This window comes from Arachis hypogaea, chromosome 13 (genome assembly GCF_003086295.3).
Source record: "Arachis hypogaea cultivar Tifrunner chromosome 13, arahy.Tifrunner.gnm2.J5K5, whole genome shotgun sequence".
Lineage (NCBI taxonomy): Eukaryota > Viridiplantae > Streptophyta > Magnoliopsida > Fabales > Fabaceae > Arachis > Arachis hypogaea.
Genome location: NC_092048.1, coordinates 96,031,959 through 96,039,090, shown reverse-complemented (window position 1 = coordinate 96,039,090; position 7,132 = coordinate 96,031,959). Strand labels below are relative to the sequence as shown.

At 41.3% G+C, this 7,132-nt stretch overlaps 1 non-coding gene across 1 annotated transcript; it reads left to right on the top strand.

Annotated features, from left to right (window-relative positions):
* Positions 1-6,708: 6,708 nt before the first annotated feature.
* Positions 6,709-6,816, top strand: LOC112739025 (small nucleolar RNA R71). The gene has a single exon (XR_003169967.1). It is a non-coding gene; the product is annotated as a small nucleolar RNA R71 (small nucleolar RNA).
* The last annotated feature ends 316 nt before the right edge of the window (positions 6,817-7,132 follow it).

Below are 7,132 nucleotides of genomic sequence, written 5' to 3'. Positions count from 1 at the left end.
CTGATTTTTGCTCAAGTCCCTCAATTTCAGCCAGAAAATACCTGAAATCACAGAAAAACACACAAACTCATAGTAAAGTCTAGAAATGTGAATTTAACATAAAAACTAATGAAAACATCCCTAAAAGTAACTAGATCCTACTAAAAACATACTAAAAACAATGTCAAAAAGCGTATAAATTATCCGCTCATCACAACACCAAACTTAAATTATTGCTTGTCCCCAAGCAACTGAAAATCAAATAGGATAAAAAGAAGAGAATATACTATAAATTCCAAACTATCAATGAAACATAGTTTCAATCAGATGAGCGGGACTTGTAGCTTTTTGCCTCTTGAATAGTTTTGGCATCTCACTTTATCCATTGAAGTTCAGAATGATTGGCATCTATAGGAACTCAGAGTTCAGATAGTGTTATTGATTCTCCTAGTTCAGTATGATGATTCTTGAACACAGCTATTTTATGAGTCTTGGTCGTGGCCCTAAGCACTTTGTTTTCCAGTATTACCACCGGATACATAAATGCCACAGACACATAATTGGGTGAACCTTTTCAGATTGTGACTCAGCTTTGCTAAAGTCCCTAATTAGAGGTGTCCAGGGTTCTTAAGCACACTCTCTTTTTTTTTTTTTTGCTTTGGACCTTGACTTTAACCGCTCAGTCTCAAGTTTTCACTTGACACCTACACGCCACAAGCACATGGTTAGGGACAGCTTGGTTTAGCCGCTTAGAGCAGGATTTTATTCCTTTAGGCCCTCCTATCCACTGATGCTCAAAGCCTTAGGATCCTTTTTATTTGCCCTTGCCTTTTGGTTTTAAGGGTTATTGGCTTTTTGCTCTTGCCTCTTGGTTTTAAGAGCTTTGGCTTTTTCTGCTTGCTTTTTCTTTCTTGCTATTTTTTTCGCCTATTTTATTATTTTTTTTTCTTTTTTTTTTTGCAAGCTTTGTTCTTTGCTGCTTTTTCTTGCTTCAAGAATCATTTTTATGATTTTTCAGATTATCAAATAACATGTCTCCTAGTCATCATTCTTTCAAGAGCCAACATATTTAACATTCTTAAACAACAACTTCAAAAGACATATGCACTGTTCAAGCATACATTCAGAAAACAAGAAGCATTGTCACCACATCAATATAATTAAACTAAGTTCAAGGATAAATTCGAAACTCATGTACTTCTTGTTCTTTTGAATTAAAACATTTTTCATTTAAGAGAGGTGATGGATTCATAGGACATTCATAACTTTAAGACATAGTTACTAATTACTAATGATCATGTAATGAAGACACAAACATAGATAAGCATATAACATAGAAAATGAAAAACAGAAGAAATAAGAACAAGGAATGAATCCACCTTAGTGAGGTGGCGTTTTCTTCTTGAGGAACCAATGATGTCCTTGAGCTCTTCTATGTCTCTTCCGTGTCTTTGTTGCTCCTCCCTCATTGCTTTTTGATCTTCTCTTATTTCATGAAGGATGATGGAGTGCTCTTGATGTTCCACCCTTAGTTGTCCCATATTGGAACTCAATTCTCCTAGGGAGGTGTTGATTTGCTCCCAATAGTTTTGTGGAGGAAAATGCATTTGAGGCATCTCCGGGATCTCATGGTGATGAGCTTCATACGCCTCTTGAGCTCCATGAATGGCCTCTCTTGCTTGCTCCATCTTTTTCTTAGTGATGGGCTTCTCTTCCTTAATAGGAATGTCTCCTTCTATGAAAGCTCCAGCTGAGTAACATAGATGGCAAATAAGATGAGGAAAAGCTAGCCTTGCCATGGGGGATGACTTTTCGGCTATTTTGTAGAGTTCATTAGAGATGACTTCATGAACTTCTATTTCCTCTCCAATCATGATGCTATGAATCATGATGGCCCGATCCACAGTAACTTCAGATCGGTTGCTAGTGGGGATGATGGAGCATTGGATGAATTCCAACCATCCTCTAACCACAGGCTTGAGGTCCAATCTTCTTAGTTGAACCGGCTTGCCTTTGGAGTCAATCTTCCATTGAGCTCCTTCCACACATATGTCCATGAGGACTTGGTCCAACCTTTGATTAAATTTGACCCTTCTAGTGTAGAGGCGTTCATCTTCTTGCATCATAGGCAAGTTAAATGCCAACCTCACATTTTCCAGACTAAAATCCAAGAATTTCCCCCGAACCATTGTAACATAGTTCTTTGGATCCGGGTTCTTACTTTGATCATGGTTCTTGGTGATCCATGCATTGGCATAGAACTCTTGAACCATTAGGATGCCGACTTGTTGGATGGGATTTGTTAGAACTTCCCAACCTCTTCTTTGAATTTCATGTCGGATCTCCGGATACTCATTTCTTTTGAGTTTGAAAGGGACCTCGGGGATCACCTTCTTCTTGGCCACAACATCATAGAAGTGGTCTTGATGGGCTTTGGAGATGAACCTTTCCATCTCCCATGACTTGGAGGTGGAAGCTTTTGTCTTCCCTTTTCCTTTTCTAGAGGATTCTCCGGTCTTAGGTGCCATCTATGGTAATGGAAAAACAAAAAGCTTATGCTTTTACCACACCAAACTTAGAATTTTGCTCGCCCTCGAGCAAGAGAAGAAAGAATAGATGAAGAAGAAGAAGAAATGGAGGAGAGGGAGAAGGGGTTGTGTTTCGGCCAAGAAGAGAAGAGAGGGTTGTGTTATGTGAAAATGAGGAAGAATGGAGGGCTATATATAGGGAAGGGAGGGGGGTGAAGGTTCGGCCATTTAGGGTGGGTTTGGGTGGGAAATTGATTTTGAATTTTGAAGGTAGGTAGAGTTTATGAGGTAGGTTTATGGGGAAGAGTGGATGGATGTGAGTGGTGAAGAGGTGATGGGAAAGAGAGATTGAGGTGATTGGTGAAGGGTTTTGGGGAAGAGTGTTTATGGGATTGTGTGAAAGAGGGGTGAGAAGAGGTGAGTGGAGGTAGGTGGGGATCCTGTGGGGTCCACAGATCCTGGGAAGATCCTGTGGGGTCCACAGATCCTGAGGTGTCAAGGATTTACATCCCTGCACCCAATTAGGCATGCAAAATGCCTTTGCCCACAACTCTGGGCGTTCAACGCCCATTTGTTGCCCATTTCTGGCGTTGAACGCCAGAACCATACTTGTTCTGGGCGTTCAGCGCCAGCTCTTCTCCAGGGTGCAATTCTGGCGTTCAGCGCCCAGATGATGCCCATTTTGGGCGTTCAGCGCCCAGATACTGCCCATTTTGGGCGTTAAGTGCCAGAACCATGCTCTGTTCTAGCGTTGAACGCCAGGCAGATGCTTTCTCCAGGGTGTGATTTTTCTTCTGCTGTTTTTGATTCCGTTTTTAATTTTTATATTTATTTTGTGACTCCTCATGATCATGAACCTATAAAGACATATAACTAAGAAAAATATAGTTAGATAAATAAAAATTGGGTTGCCTCCCAACAAGCGCTTCTTTAATGTCAATAGCTTGACAGTGGGCTCTCATGGAGCCTCACAGATGTGCAGAGCTTTGTTGAGACCTCCCGACACCGAACTTAGAGTTTGGATATGGGGGTTTGACACCAAACTTAGAGTTTGGTTGTGGCCTCCCAACACCAAACTTAGAGTTTGACTGTGGGGAATTTGGTTGACTCTGCTTTGAGAGAAGCTTTTTCTGCTTCCTTTCCATGGATGCAGAGAGAGATCCTTGAGTTGTAAACACAAGGTTGTCCTTATTTAATTGAAGGATCAATTCTCCTCTGTCCACATCAATCACAGCTCTTGCTGTGGCTAGGAAAGGTCTTCCTAGGAAGATGGATTCATCCTCTTCCTTTCCAGTATCTAGGACTATGAAATCAGTAGGGATGTAAAGGCCTTCAACCTTTACTGACACATCCTCTACTTGTCCATAAGCCTGTTTTCTTGAATTGTCTGCCATCTCTAATGAGATTTTAGCAGCTTGCACCCCATAGATTCCCAGTTTCTCTATTACAGAGAGGGGCATGAGGTTTATTCCTGAACCAAGGTCACACAGAGCCTTAAAGATCATGGTGCCTATGGTACAAGGTATTATGAACTTTCTAGGATCCTGTCTCTTCTGAGGCAGTGTCAGTTGATCCAGATCACTTAGTTCATTGGTGAACAAGGGAGGTTCATCTTCCCAAGTTTCAATGACAAATAATTTGGCATTTAGCTTCATGATTGCACCAAGAAACTTGGCAGTTTGCTCTTCAGTAACATCCTCATTCTCTTCAGAAGAGGAATACTCATCAGAGCTCATGAATGGCATAAGGAGGTTCAATGGAATCTCTATGGTCTCTGGATGAGTCTCAGATTCCTTAGGTTCCTCAGAGGGAAGCTCCTTATTGATCACTGGACGTCCCAGGGGGTTTTCCCCCTTGGGATTCACGTCCTCTCCTTTCCTTACAGGTTCGACCATGGTGCTTATGTCAATGGCTTTGCACTCTCCTTTTGGATTCTCTTCTGTATTGCTTGGGAGAGTACTAGGAAGGATTTCAGTTATCCTTTTACTCAGCTGGCCCACTTGTGCTTCCAAATTTCTAATGGAAGACCTTGTTTCATTCATGATACTCACAGTGGCCTTAGATAGATCAGAGACTAAATTTGCTAAGCTAGATGGATTCTGCTCAGAATTCTCTGTCTGTTGCTGAGTGGATGATGGAAAAGGCTTGCTATTGCTAAACCTGTTTCTTCCACCATTATTAAAGCCTTGTTGAGGCCTTTGATCCTTCCATGAGAGATTTGGATGATTTCTCCATGATGGGTTATAGGTGTTTCCATAAGGTTCACCTAAGTAATTCACCTCTGCTATTGCAGGGTTTTCAGGATCATACACCTCTTCTTCAGAAGGTGCCTCTTGAGTACTCTTGGATGCAGCTTGCATTCCATTCAGACTCTGAGAAATCATATTGACTTGCTGAGTCAATATTTTATTCTGAGCCAATATAGCATTCAGAGTATCAATTTCAAGAACTCCCTTCTTCATAGGCGTCCCATTACTCACAGGATTCCTCTCAGAAGTGTACTGGTGCACGAATTGCGAATCACACTTTTCACAACGCGTACCACTAACCAGCAAGTGCACTGGGTCGTCCAAGTAATACCTTACGTGAGTAAGGGTCGAATCCCACGGAGATTGTTGGTTTGAAGCAATCTATGGTTATCTTGTAAATCTTAGTCAAGAAGTCAATTATGTTTATCAGTTGAATTGCGAATAACCAAGAGAGCATAAATTAAAGGTTACTTGTTGTGCAGTAATGGAGAATATGTTGGAGTTTTGGAGATGCTTTGTCTTCTGAATCTCTGCTTTCCTCTGTCTTCTGATTCACGCACGCACGTCCTCCTATGGCAAGCTGTGTGTTGGTGGATCACCGTTGTCAATGGCTACCTTCCATCCTTCCAGTGAAAACTACGCTCACGCGCTCTGTCACAGCACGGCAAATCACCGGTTGGTTCTCGATCCGGTTGGAATAGGATTTACTATCCTTTTGCGTCTGTCACTAACGCCCAGCCTTCAGGAGTTTGAAGCTTGTCACAGTCATTCAATCCTTGAATCCTACTTGGAATACCACAGACAAGGTTTAGACTTTCTGGATTCTCATGAATGCCGCCATCAGTTCTAGCTTATACCACGGAGATTCTTATTAAGGAATCTAAGAGATACTCATTCAATCGGATATAGAACGGAGGTGGTTGTCAGGCACACGTTCGTGGTTTGAGGAAGGTGATGAATGTCACAGATCATCACCTTCATCACAGTTAAGCGCGAATGAACATCTTAGATAGGAACAAGCGTGTTTGAATGGAAAACAGAAATACTTGCATTAATTCATCAAGACACAGCAGAGCTCCTCACCCCCAACAATGGGGTTTAGAGACTCATGCCGTCAGAGAATACAAAGTTTAGATCTGAAAATGTCATGAGATACCAAATAAGTCTCTAAAAGTTGTTTAAATACTAAACTAGTAGCCTAGGTTTACAAAAAATGGATAAACTATGATGGATGATGCAGAGATCCACTTCTGGGGCCCACTTGGTGTGTGCTGGGGCTGAGACTTAAGCAATTCACGTGCAGAGGCCATTTGTGGAGTTGAACGCCAGTTTTTATGCCAGTTTGGGCGTTCAACTCCAGCTTTTGATCCTTTTCTGGCGCTGGACGCCAGAATTGGGCAGAGGACTGGCGTTGAACGCCAGTTTACGTCGTCTATTCTTGTACAAAGTATGGACTATTATATATTGATGGAAATCCCTGGATGTCTACTTTCCAACGCAATTGGAATCACGCCATTTCGAGTTCTGTAGCTCCAGAAAATCCACTTTGAGTGCAGGGAGGTCAGAATCCAACAGCATCAGCAGTCCTTTTTCAGCCTGAATCAGATTTTTGCTCAGCTCCTTCAATTTCAGCCAGAAAAATACCTGAAATTACAGAAAAACACACAACTCATAGTAAAGTCCAGAAATATGAATTTTTCCTAAAAACTAATAGAAATAGACTAAAAACTAACTAAAACATACTCAAAACTATATGAAATTATCCCCAAAAAGCGTATAAAATATCCGTTCATCATGTACATGAACTGGTAATTAGCAACCATGTCAATGAGTTCTTGAGCTTCTGCAGGCGTTTTCTTTAGGTGAATGGATCCACCTGCAGAAGTATCCAATGACATATTTGATAGCTCAGATAAACCATCATAGAATATATCCAAGAAGGTCCATTCTGAAAGCATGTCAGAAGGACACTTTTTGGTCAACTGTTTTTATCTTTCCCAAGCTTCATAGAGGGATTCACCATCTTTTTGTTTGAAGGTTTGAACATCCACTCTAAGCTTGCTCAGCTTTTGAGGAGAAAAGAACTTGGCTAAGAAAGCCATGACCAGCTTATCCCAAGAGTTCAGGCTGTCTTTAGGTTGAGAGTCCAACCATATTCTAGCTCTGTCTCTTACAGCAAAAGGGAAAAGCATGAGCCTATAGACTTCAGAATCTACTCCATTAGTCTTAACAGTATCACAGATCTGCAAGAATTCAGTTAAGAACTGAAAAGGATCTTCAGATGGAAGTCCATGAAACTTGCAGTTCTGCTACATCAGAGAAACTAGCTGAGGTTTCAGCTCAAAATTGTTTGCTCCAATGGTAGGAATGGAGATG